Genomic DNA, 12,306 nt, shown 5'->3' on the forward strand with positions numbered 1-12,306 from the left:
TACTTTCCTGGTGCCTCCATGGTAGCATATGCATGGATTGTGCGTATAGGTATTTTGGGGTTTATTAAAGACAAATCCACTCTGCAATACAAGTGTACTCACTGTAAATCTGAGGGAAAGCACTGGTGATTTTATCATCTAATCATGTAGAAGCATAATGCTGTTTTTTTTTTTCCTTGCATGTCCTACTCGGATCTCCAGCAAGTGTACTTGTAGTGCAAAGTGGATTTGCCTTTAGTAAATAAACCACAAATAATTTAGGGATCTACACAGCAAAATGCTAGCGTGCAATTTACTTAATGGGGAAACTATTTAGATTTATGTGTGTGTCCCCAAGAATAGACATTGGTAGGTTTTTACCCTCACTTCCTGTTTGGCTATGTGAATACATTTTAAGGAGAAACTGGCCAAATTTGGGAGGTGTCTTTACCCTATCAGGGGTGCAGACATCCCTAAAAAAAAAAAAAAATGTCCAGACATAAAATCACTCTGCACTCTATCCCCAAGCAAAACCAAGACATTATTTAATTTAACTTTGCAAAGACACATTCCTAAGTTTAACAGTGATCCATGTCAATGGCACATTAAGGCCTTGATTATTCTCAAACACCAGTGTCTTTTTCTAGAAACATTTGTTAGTCCAGTCCTGGAAATCTGCATCTGCTTTACTATTAATCTGCCCCCCCCCAAAATGGATTCCTGCAGATAAAAGCACCAAATGCATCTAGATGCACCACTGCTGTGTGTGTGTGTAGGTATGTACCCGTGGTGTATGTCTGATTCCAGAAGCGACGGCAGCACATAGGAAGTTGCTTATCCTGCTGTGAATTTCTGCTCATCACCATGCCCTGCCCACTCTTCTCCCAGGAAGAAATGATCCTGATTTGTAAAGTAAGTTAGTTATTAGATTTTTGCATGGGGTGGTGTTTGTCTGGGTCATGGGTGAATATCTAAATGATTTGGCCTCAAAACACGCATCTACTTCCTGTGTCCAAATTTACTTCGGGGCCAATGTATATTGCTTCCTGCTTCAGTGTGTGTATTTATATAGAGATATTATATATTTGTTTAAATGTGATTGCTTAATTATGAACACAGCTACATCTCCAGTTATAAGAGGGTGTGCACATGCACACTTATGCAACCCCATTAGTCTAGTTCATTTGTTTCCTTCTTACTCCATAAAAGTTTGTGAGTTAGGTGTCAAATATATGTAGTCTCCTGTTCCTAAAAATGGGGCTATATTGTAAATGTAGTTTATGGCTGAGCTGTAAAAAGCTCAGATTGATTGTACATAGTTTATTTGGTTCTGTTCTAAACTTGACTGGGTTGTGCATTTCCCACTGTTGCCAGTAGGCGTCAATGGTACCACAAGACAGTGCGAGAATTACAACTAGGTTGAGCTGTAATGAATATTCTTTTTCCGGAAACAGCCCAGTAAGAGGTTCCTGGCAGCTGTGCACTCAGGGAAGGGGTATTTATTGGACAGATGCCTTGTGCTCTTGGTCATTCTTACCTCAGGGCCCTTCTGGCCTGAGGCTGTGCTGCTGCATCTTCTGCAGTAGGCCCAGAAGCCTGTCTGGGGCCTACTGATCCTGAGGTTGTCCTTAGGCTGTCTTGCCCGTGTGGAGGAAACCAAGCTGAGGAGATCCAGGGGAGGACCCTTGCTGGAGAGAGCCAGGATGAAGGCTGGTCTCTCAGAAGGGCCTGGTGACTCGTTTGGAGGACACACCTATATTCAAACTACACTTACAGTACCGCCGGGTCGGCTTAAAGGTTCTGGTACTGTTAAGCTGTTCTACAATTTAACCACTTCAATACCCAGCCATAGTCATAAGACGGCCACAGATGGGATCTCCCATCCTGGGTGGACGTCATATGACGGCCTGGGTATTTTGCCGCTCCTGCGCCCCCGGGGGCCCGCAGCGTGTCGATCGTGGATGAGGTGTGTCCCTTGGACACAGCCCATCCCCGATCTGTGGGATTTTCATCCCCATCCACCCCCCCGATAAATGTGACTGGCGGTGTCCAATCACAGCCGGTCACGTACTGTGCTGTTACAGGGCTCGTGCACGCGCCTAGGGCGCATGCAGAGCGCCGATCAGGGATGCGGGTTGTCACCCTGACACAGCCCAACCCTGATCGCAGTAAAGAGCCAATGAAATTGGCTCTTTACCACGTGACCGGCTGTGTCCAATCACAGCCGGTCACAGAATGTAAACAAACCGCGGTAACGAGATGTGTGTGAGGAGGAGATTGCGGTAACATCTCGTTACCGCCTAGTATACACCAACACACACTGATTACCCCACCCAATAAAGAGGACCTGTCACCACCCATCAAAGTACCTGTCATCACCCATCACAGCCCATCTGAGTACCCGAGTACCTGTCAGCCCATCTGAGTACCCGAGTACCTGAGTACCTGTCCCAGCCCATCTGAGTACCCGAGTACCTGTCCCAGCCCATCTGAGTACCCGAGTACCTGTCCTAGCCCATCTGAGTACTCGAGTACCTGAGTACCTGTCCCAGCCCATCTGAGTACCGGAGTACCTGTCCCAGCCTATCTGAGTGCCCGAGTACCTGTCCCAGCCCATCTGAGTACCTGTCCCAGCCCATCTGAGTACCTGTCCCAGCCCATCTGAGTACCTGTCCCAGCCCATCTGAGTACCCGAGTACCTGTCACAGTCCATCTGAGTATCCGAGTACCTGAGCACCTGTCAGCCCATCTGAGTACCCGAGTACCTGAGCACCTGTCAGCCCATCTGAGTACCTGAGTACCTGTCTCAGCCCATCTGAGTACCTGAGTACCTGTCCCAGTCCAACTGAGTACCTGAGTACCTGTCCCAGCCCATCTGAGTACCTGAGTACTTGTCCCAGCCCATCTGAGTACCCGAGTACCCGAGTACTTGTCACAGCCCACCTGAGTACCTGTCACAGCCTATCTGAGTACCCGTCACAGCCCATCTGAGTACCTGTCACAGCCCATCTGAGTACCTGTCACAGCCCATCTGAGTACCTGTCACAGCCCATCTGAGTACCTGTCATAGTCCATCTGAGTACCCGAGTACCTGACTATCTCTCACAGCCCATCTGAGTACCTGAGTACCTGAGTACCTGTCACAGTCCATCTGAGTACCTGTCACAGTCCATCTGAGCACCCGAGTACCTGAGTATCTGTCACAGCCCATGTGAGTACCCGAGTACCTGTCACAGCCCATCTGAGTACCCGAGTGCCTGTCACCAGCCTGTCGGAGTACCCGAGTACCTGTCACAGTTCATCTGAGTACCCGAGTGCCTGTCACCAACCTGTCGGAGTACCCGAGTACCTGTCACCAGCCCTTTGGTGTACCCGAATACCTGTCACCAGCCCGTCGGAGTAACAGAGTACCTGTCACCAGGCCGTTGGAGTACCCGAGTACCTGTCACCAGCCCGTCGGAGTACCTGAGTACCTGTCACCAGCCCGTTGGAGTACCTGTCACCAGCCCATCAGAGTAAAGGAGTACCTGTCACCAACCCGTCAGAATAACGGAGTACCTTTCACCAGCCCGTCAGAGTACCCGAGTACTTATTTGCAGCCCATGCCTCATAGAATACACATTGGGGTGTTTGCTTTCCAAAATGGGGTAATTTTGTGGGTAATTCCATTGTCCTGGTGCTCCAGGACCTTCAAAAGTGTGATAGGTAGGAACGAAATGAGATGTGTCATTTATGCTCCTAGAACGCCTGAAGGTACCACTTCCATGTTGGACCTCTGTATATGGCCAGGCTGTATAACAGTGTCACACATGTGGTATAGCAATACTCAGGAGGAGTAGCAGAATGTATTTTTGGGGTGTAATTTTTGCTATATACAGGCTATGTGTTAGAAATATCTTATAAATGGACAATTTTGTGTAAAAAAAAAAAGATTTTAATTTTCTTTCCACGTTTTCTGAAGACTTGTGTAAACAAATTAACCATTCAAAAGACTCATAATGCTTCATAGAATATACTTTGGGGTGTTTGTTTTCCAAAATGGGGTCATTTTGTGGGTAATTTCATTGTCCTGGTGCTCCAGGGCCTTCACAAATGTAATAGGTCGTTAGCAAATTAGAGGTGTCATTTATGCTCCTAGAACGCCTGACGGCGCTCCCTGCATGTTGGGCCTCTATGTGGCCAGGCTGTGTAAAAGTCACACACATGTGGTATCACCATACTCAGGATGAGTTGCAGAATGTATTTTGGGGTGTAATTTTTGCTATGTACATGCTTTGAGTTAGAAATATCTTATAAACTGACTACTTTTGTGGAAAAAAATAGGATTTTTATATACAGCTTACCTGTAAAATCCTTTTCTTGAGAGTACATCACGGGACACAGGAGCTCATTACATAGTGGGTTATATAGTCACCTCTGGTGATTGGACACTGGTTAACCCCAATTAAGGAGAATTCCTCCCCTATATAACCCCTCCCATATGGGAGGCACCTCAGTTTTGTAGCAAAGCAATAGGAAACCACGTAAAACCCAAGAGGGGCGGTAGCCCTGTGTCCCGTGATGTACTCTCAAGAAAAGGATTTTACAGGTAAGCTGTATATAAAAATCCTATTTTCTTGATCATACATCACGGGACACAGGAGCTCATTACATAGTGGGATGTCCCAAAGCAATGCTCAGATTGAGGGGAGGGAGACACAGATAATTATAGACCGCCATGGGACGGAGGACCTAAACTGCAGCCTGCAGTACACTGCGCCCAAAGGCGATATCCTCTTGCCCTCTGACATCCACCTGATAGAATCTGGTGAATGTGTGGACTGATGACCAAGTTGCAGCCTTACAGATCTGAGCCAGGGAGGCCTGGTGATGCACTGCCCAAGAAGCACTTACAGCCCTAGTAGAGTGCGCTTTCACTTGAAAAGGAGGGATTTTCCCTCTAACACTATAGGCCTAAGAAATAATCTGTCTGATCCACCTTGAGAGAGTGGATTTTGATGCCACCTGGCCCTTCCTAGGGCCTTCCGGCAAAATAAATAAGCAATCAGTTTTCCTTATCTGAGCCGTTGCTTGAAGATAGATACTGATTGCCCTAACCACATCCAAAGTGTGCAAGGATTCTTCTTCTGCGGACTGTGGGTCCGGAAAAAAGGATGGTAGGATTACATCTTGATTCAAATGGAATCCCGAAACCACCTTAGGTAGAAAGGACCTGTTGGGGCACATGACCACCTGGTCCTTATGAACAATTAGATACGGCTCTTTGCTGGAGAGAGCTGCTAGTTCTGACACTCTTCTAGCTGTGGAAATGGCTACCAAGAAAACCAATTTTTTGGTCAAAAGAACTAATGAAGCCAGATGCAAAGGTTCAAAAGGTTGCCCCTGCAAAGCAGAGAGAACCAAATTTAGATCCCATGGGCATACCGGAGGTTTGACTGGCAGCCTTATCCGCATAGCCCCCTGGATGAAAGCCCGCACCAGGGAATGCGATGCAAGTGGCTTCTGAAAAAATACTGACAAGGCCGAAATCTGCACCTTGATAGTGCTTATGGCCAAATTCATTTCTAGGCCTGACTGGAGAAAGGCCAAGAACCTGCTAATGACATACTTTCTAGGATGCCATCCCCTGAGTTCACACCAGGAAACATATGCCCTCCAGATTTTGTAGTAAATAAGCCTGGAGGCCGGCTTTCTGGCATTAACCAGAGTAGAAAGGACTGGTTCCGAAAGCCCACGGTCTCTCAGAATGTGGGTCTCAGCAGCCAAACTGTCAAATTCAGACTGTGTAAAGCAGGATGGTAGATTGGACCCTGTGAGAGCAGATCTGGCCGGAGAGGGAGGATTCATGGCCTGCCTACGGCCAACTTCATGATCTCTGCGTACCACGGTCGCCTGGGCCAAGCCGGGGCTACCAAAAGGACCGACTTTGTTTCCCTCTTGACTCTTCCCAGGAACCGCAACAGAAGCGGGAACGGGGGGAAAGCATAAATCAGATTGTACTGATCCCAGGGAACTGTCAGAGCATCTGACCCCTGCGCAAGTGTATCTCTTGTTCTTGACACAAATTTGTCCAGTTTTCTGTTGAACCTGGACGCAAACAGATCTACGTCTGGAGTACCCCACCTGCGACATATGTCCAAAAACACATCGGGGTGCAGAGCCCATTCTCCTGGGCACAACTGCTGGCGGCTCAGAAAATCTGCCTGCCAATTTTCCACTTCTGGAATGAAGACTGCAGAAAGGCATGGAACATGCTTTTCTGCCCAGACAAGTATGCGATTCACCTCTTATTGCGCTACCAGACTCCTGGTACCGCCCTGGTGATTGATATAGGCCACTGCTGTGGCATTGTCGGACTGAACCCGAACAGGGAGACCCCATAGTCTGGAAGACCACCTTATGAGAGCCATATAAACTGCCCGGATCTCCAAGACATTTATGGGCAATAGCCTCTCGATCGCAGATCATTTCCCCTGCGAGCATGTGTCCTCTAAGACTGCTCCCCAGCCTGTCAGGCTGGCATCTGTCGTCATAACCTTCCATGGAAGAGGAAGAAAGGTTTTGCCTTTCAGCAAATTCTCGGTTTGTAACCACCAGACGAGACTCCTGCGTGTCCCTGGGGATAGACGCATAGGAAGATCCAAGGATTGGGGCTTCCTGTTCCAGGCCGCAAGGATGCATCTTTGCAGAGGCCTTGAGTGGAACTGGGCGAATGGGATGGCCTCGAAGGAGGCGATCATTTTCCCTAACAGTATCATGCATAACCGAATGGTGGAAGATCTCCTGCCCAGAATTAGGCGCACCAGATCCCCGATGGCCAAGGCTTTTGGCCTTGGAAGAAACACCTTGCCCTAAGCGGTGTCAATAAACATACCCAGGTATTCCAACCTGGTAGTAGGCTGTAGGGATGACTTTTCTAGGTTTATAATCCAACCTAGGCGTTCCAGGTGTTCTAGTGTTCTGGAAACACTGTGGTTCAGGAACGCTACTGTTATCTCCATGAGAAGCAAGTCGTCTAGATAAGCCATGACGGCTATACCCTGAGCTCTTAGGTTTGCCAAGACAGGGTCCAGAATCTTTGTGAAGACTCGAGGGGCCGTAGCGAGCTCGAACGGCAAGGCCACAAATTGAAAATGGCGCCGCTCTATCGCAAACCTTAGATACCTTTGGTGTGCGGGAAAAATTGGCACATGGAGATATGCATCCTTGATGTCTATTGATGCCATAAACTCTCCCCCTTGCAGGGAGGAGACCACAGTGCGAATTGACTGCATTCGGAAGGACCGGATGCGTAAAAAAACGGTTCAGATCCTTCAGATCCAGGATAGGTCTGACACTTCCATTTGGCTTCAGAGCGGTGAAGAGATTCGAGTAAAACCCTGAACCCTTTTCTTTTGGGTCCACTTCTACTATCACCCCTTGGGATAGCAAGTGATCCAAGGCCAGAAATAGTGGTTTTTGCTTTACTGGATCCCTGGGGATACTTGACCTTAGAAAGCGAGAAGGTGGAATCTCCTGAAACTCTAGCTTGTAGCCCAGAGACACCGAAGAAATCACCCACTTGTCCCGGATCTCTTCCCGCCAGGCTTCCGCAAACTGCCGAAGCCTTCCCCCCACTCGGCCGAGCAGGGGCGCCCCTTCACAAGGAAGCTTTCGGGCTCTGCTTGGCAGGCTTCCGCCCCCAAGTTTTTTTCTGCCCTTGGGCCCGGCCCTGAGCCTTTCCTGTAGAGGAGGGTTGAGAAGGCCTCTATAACTTTCAAAGAGACTAAATAATATCCACTAATTTGGTTTATTTTTACCAAAGAGATATAGCCGTATACATTTTGGCCCAAATTTATGAACAAAAATGACTTATTTGCAAAAAATTTATCATAGAAACGAAAAAAAAGTGTTTTTTTTTTTTCAAAATTTTCGCTCTTTTTTCACTTATGTCACAAAAAATAAAAAACCCAGTGGTGATTAAATACCACCAAAAGAAAGCTCTATTTGTATGAAAAAAATGATAAAAATTTTGTTTGGGTACAGTGTTGCATGACTGAGTAACTGGCATTCAAAGTGTGAGAGCGCTGAACACTAAAAAGTGGTCTGGTAAGGAAGGTGTATAAATGCCCTGTATTGAAGTGGTTAAAGGAAACTTAATTGCGCAACCTAAAAAAAACAGGTGGGTAGTCTTACCCCCACATGAACACCTAGATATTCAAATGAGCTGTTGTGAACAACACTTCTAATAATCAAAAAAAAAAAAAACAGTGTGTCACAGATCAGCTGCGGAGCTGATCTGTGTCTCACCTTTACTGCAGTGGGTCAGCTGGCATCTGTTGTCTGGTGTTCAGCTCTGTGCACTCTCTCCAGCTATGGGTGTCGATGCCCTTCACCTATTGCCTAATATATGATTCCTTCCTGCTACTTCCTGTCCAGCCCTCATGTCCTGCTTCTCTATTTAAACCCCTTTCAAACCTGCTACTGGTTGCTTGAGCAACGTTTGTTCCTAGCTCCCCTGTGTAACCTGTTTACCTGTCTTCTCGTGATCTGATCTTCTGTGTACCGATCCGGCTTGTTCTGATTACGTTGTCTGCAGCCCGCCCTGACCTTGGCTCACTACCTGGCTTTCCTTGCTTCATCCATCCTTGTCTACAGTGTCTTCTGGTACTTCCCTAGCGAGCAGGGTGAACCTGGAGGTCGTGACCTGGGGTCAGCACGCAGCTAAGTCCAAACCTTCGTGAGAGGGTCACTGGCGGAACACCGGCTGACTCTTAGATTCCACGCCCTCGGGGATCCCGTGTCACCTGCTCGCCTGAGGGTTCGCTGTAAGTAGTACCGCGACAGTTTGCTCAAGCCATGAGCGTCTCTGAGAATCGGCCATTGACCGAGGATCCCATGCAACATCTAGTTCAGAGACTTAACTCCCAGCAAGCTAATCAAGAGCAAATAATGCTGGTTCTCCAGGATCTGGCCTCTTGTCTGGATCCTCTGCAACTCGCTGCAACTTCAGCTCCTCCCGTTCCTGCTCCCGCTTCAGTTGCTCCGGTCTTACCTACTGCACCTGGCAATCCCTGCCTGCATTTGCCATCACCACCTCGGTTCTCCGGTGATCCTAAGGCTTGTCGGGGCTTCATTAATCAGTGTTCCATCCACTTCGAACTTTCCCGCCACCATTTTCCTACTGATCGCACCAAAGTCGCATACATCATCTCTCTCCTCTCCGATGATGCTTTAGCTTGGGCCTCTCCACTCTGGGAATCACACACTCCTATCACCTCTGACCTCCAGCTCTTTTTGGATGCCTTTCGGAAAACTTTTGATGAGCCTGGCAGAGCCTCTTTTTCTGCTGGGGCCCTCCTTTGTCTTCGTCAGCAAGAAATGACAGTCGGCCAATACGCAGTTCGATTCCGTACGCTGGCCGCTGAACTCAAATGGAATAATGAGGCTCTTACTGCTACCTTCTGGCAAGGCCTATCTGATCGTGTCAAGGATGAACTCGCTGGATGCGCCATTCCCACCACATTGGATGACTTAATCGCATTGAGCATTAAAATTGACATTCGCTTCCAGGAGCGGGCTCTGGAAAAATCCAGATCCAGCCATCCCTGTGCTGGCCATCCAGCACAGGTAGTCCAAAGATCGGTGCAATCCTCTCCTTCTTCGACCTCTCAAATGTTGGAAGAACCTATGCAGCTTGGTTGAACCCGCCTCACTCCCGAGGAGCGTGGCCGACGCATGGGACTGGGTTTGTGCCTTTATTGTGGCGATAAAAGACATCTTTTGAACTCCTGTCCACTCCGTCCGGGACTCCAGGGTCTAGCTCACTCAGAGGGAGGTGATCTAGACCGATCCATTAATTTTCCTCATTTCCCTCGTTTCACCCTTCCCGTAGCTATCCACTGGGCTCAGAATGCTTATCAACTCTCTGCATACGTGGATTCTGGTGCTGCCGCGAATTTCATTGAACAGTCTGTAGCTTCCAAGTTGGGCATCGCCTTTGTTGCCTTGGCTATGCCTCTCTCCGTGACCGCAGTAGACGGCTTCTTCTTGCCTATGACTCCAATCCATTTTAAAACCTCTCCTATAGAGTTACGCATTGGGGCTTTGCATAGAGAGATCTCTTTCCTAATATTGCCTAAATCTTCCAGTCCCATCATCCTGGGCTTTCCATGGTTGCAGAAACACTCCCCACATCTGGACTGGAATTCTGGACAAGTATTGGCTTGGAGCCCTCCATGCCAACATCGGTGTCTTTCCAGGGTGCTACCTCCTTCTTCCATTCCTCTTGCTGAGATCTCCACTACTCCCATTTTGCCTGCCCAATATCAATCCTTCCAAGATGTTTTCTGCAAAAAGGCCGCCGATCGCCTTCCTCCTCATAGAGACTTTGACTGCTCCATTGAGCTTTTACCTGGGACCGCTCCTCCTCGTGGCCGAGTCTACCCTCTATCTATCCCCGAGACATAAGCCATGTCTGAATACATTCGGGAAAACCTGCAAAAGGGTTTTACCAGGAAATCTAGCTCACCTGCCGGAGCCGGGTTCTTCTTTGTAGCGAAAAAAGATGGTTCACTCCGTCCATGCATCGACTACAGGGGTCTTAACGCCATCACCGCGAAGAACCGATACCCTCTTCCTTTTATTTCCGAACTCTTTGACAGACTGCGAGGTTCTCATATCTTTACTAAATTGGATCTTAGAGGGGCCTACAATTTAATAAGAATCCGGGAAGGAGACAAATGGATGACCGCCTTTAACACCAGGGATGGGCATTATGAGTATCTTGTGATGCCCTTCAGCTTATGCAATGCCCCAGCGGTCTTCCAAAATTTTATTAACGAGATCTTCCGCGACCTTCTGTATGTCTGTGTTATCGTATATCTGGATGATATTCTAATTTTCTCGCCAGACTTACCTACCCATCGTCTTCACGTAAAAACTGTGCTACAGCGTCTACGGGACAATTGTCTATATGCAAAATTGGAGAAGTGTCTATTTGAACAAACACAAGTTCCATTCCTGGGCTATATAATCTCGTCACAAGGTCTCTTCATGGATCCAGCCAAACTTCGGGCCATCTCCGAGTGGCCTCAGCCCTCTGGTCTTAAAGCCACCCAACGCTTTTTGGGCTTCACCAATTACTACCGCCAATTCATTCGCAACTACTCCACTTTGGTGGCTCCTATTACATCGCTCACCCGCAAAGGTGCAAATGCTCGGCTCTGGTCCCCTGAAGCCATTGAAGCTTTCCACAAACTCAAGGCAGCCTTCCTCTCTGCCCCTATTCTTCTACGCCCGGACATTACTAAACCCTTTTCTTTGGAGGTAGATGCCTCTTCTGTAGGAGTCGGGGCCGTCCTACTCCAAGCTCAGCAGGGCAAGTCTCAACCTTGCAGATTCTTTTCCAAGAAGTTTTCTGATGCTGAGAAAAACTATACCATTGGGGACCGTGAGCTACTTGCCATTAAACTAGCTCTTCAAGAATGGCGACATCTTCTAGAGGGTTCCCCCCATTGTATTACCATCTATACTGATCATAAAAATCTGCAGTATTTACAATGCGCAAAACGCTTGAACCCACGTCAAGCTCGCTGGGCCCTCTTTTTCGCCCGCTTAAATTTTAACATTACTTTCCGTCCAGGTGCCAAGAACCTTCGAGCCGATGCCTTGTCCAGGTCGTTTGATGTCAATGATTCTGAGAATCACCTAGATCCTGGTCCCATCATTCCTCCGCATCATATTCTAGCCATCACTCAGCTCTAGTCTACGCAGCCTCCTCCTGGTAAAACTTTTGTAGCCCCTGCACTTCGTCCCAAACTCCTTGCTTGGGCACATGACTCCAAGTTCTCTGGACATCCTGGCATTCCTCGTACTTGTGACTAGTGATGGCCGAACGGTTCACCCGGCGGTCGTTTCGCTGCGAATTTTGGCTGTTCGCGATTCGCCCGACCGGCGGACTATTGCCGCCGTTCGCCCGACGGACTTCCGTGTTTTCTGTGTAAAATAACTTTGACCTATGATGACACATCCATCATGGGGTACAGGACAGCCAATTGAGACATTACAGCACATGGACACTTGGACATTCCCCCTAATTTATAAATACACCCGATCCGGCGGCCATTTTACATTCTTTCTTCTGTCACTATAGGGAGAGGTTGCTGTGTGGAGCAGGGAGAGATTGCAGTGACCCAAATCGCTAGCTATTCGGTACACAAAAGTTCTTTTCAGGACTGGTGTAGGTGTTAGGTGTAGTTCAGGATATAGCTTTGAGGCAGTGCAGTGCTAGTGATTGTTGCAGCAGCCTGAGTGTCTTTTGTCAGTTTAGAGAAAGGGACAGGATGG

This window comes from Lithobates pipiens, unplaced genomic scaffold (genome assembly GCF_037356315.1).
Source record: "Lithobates pipiens isolate NorthernLeopardFrog02 unplaced genomic scaffold, aLitPip1_a1.2 Scaffold_8, whole genome shotgun sequence".
In the NCBI taxonomy this organism is placed as follows: Eukaryota; Metazoa; Chordata; class Amphibia; order Anura; family Ranidae; genus Lithobates; species Lithobates pipiens.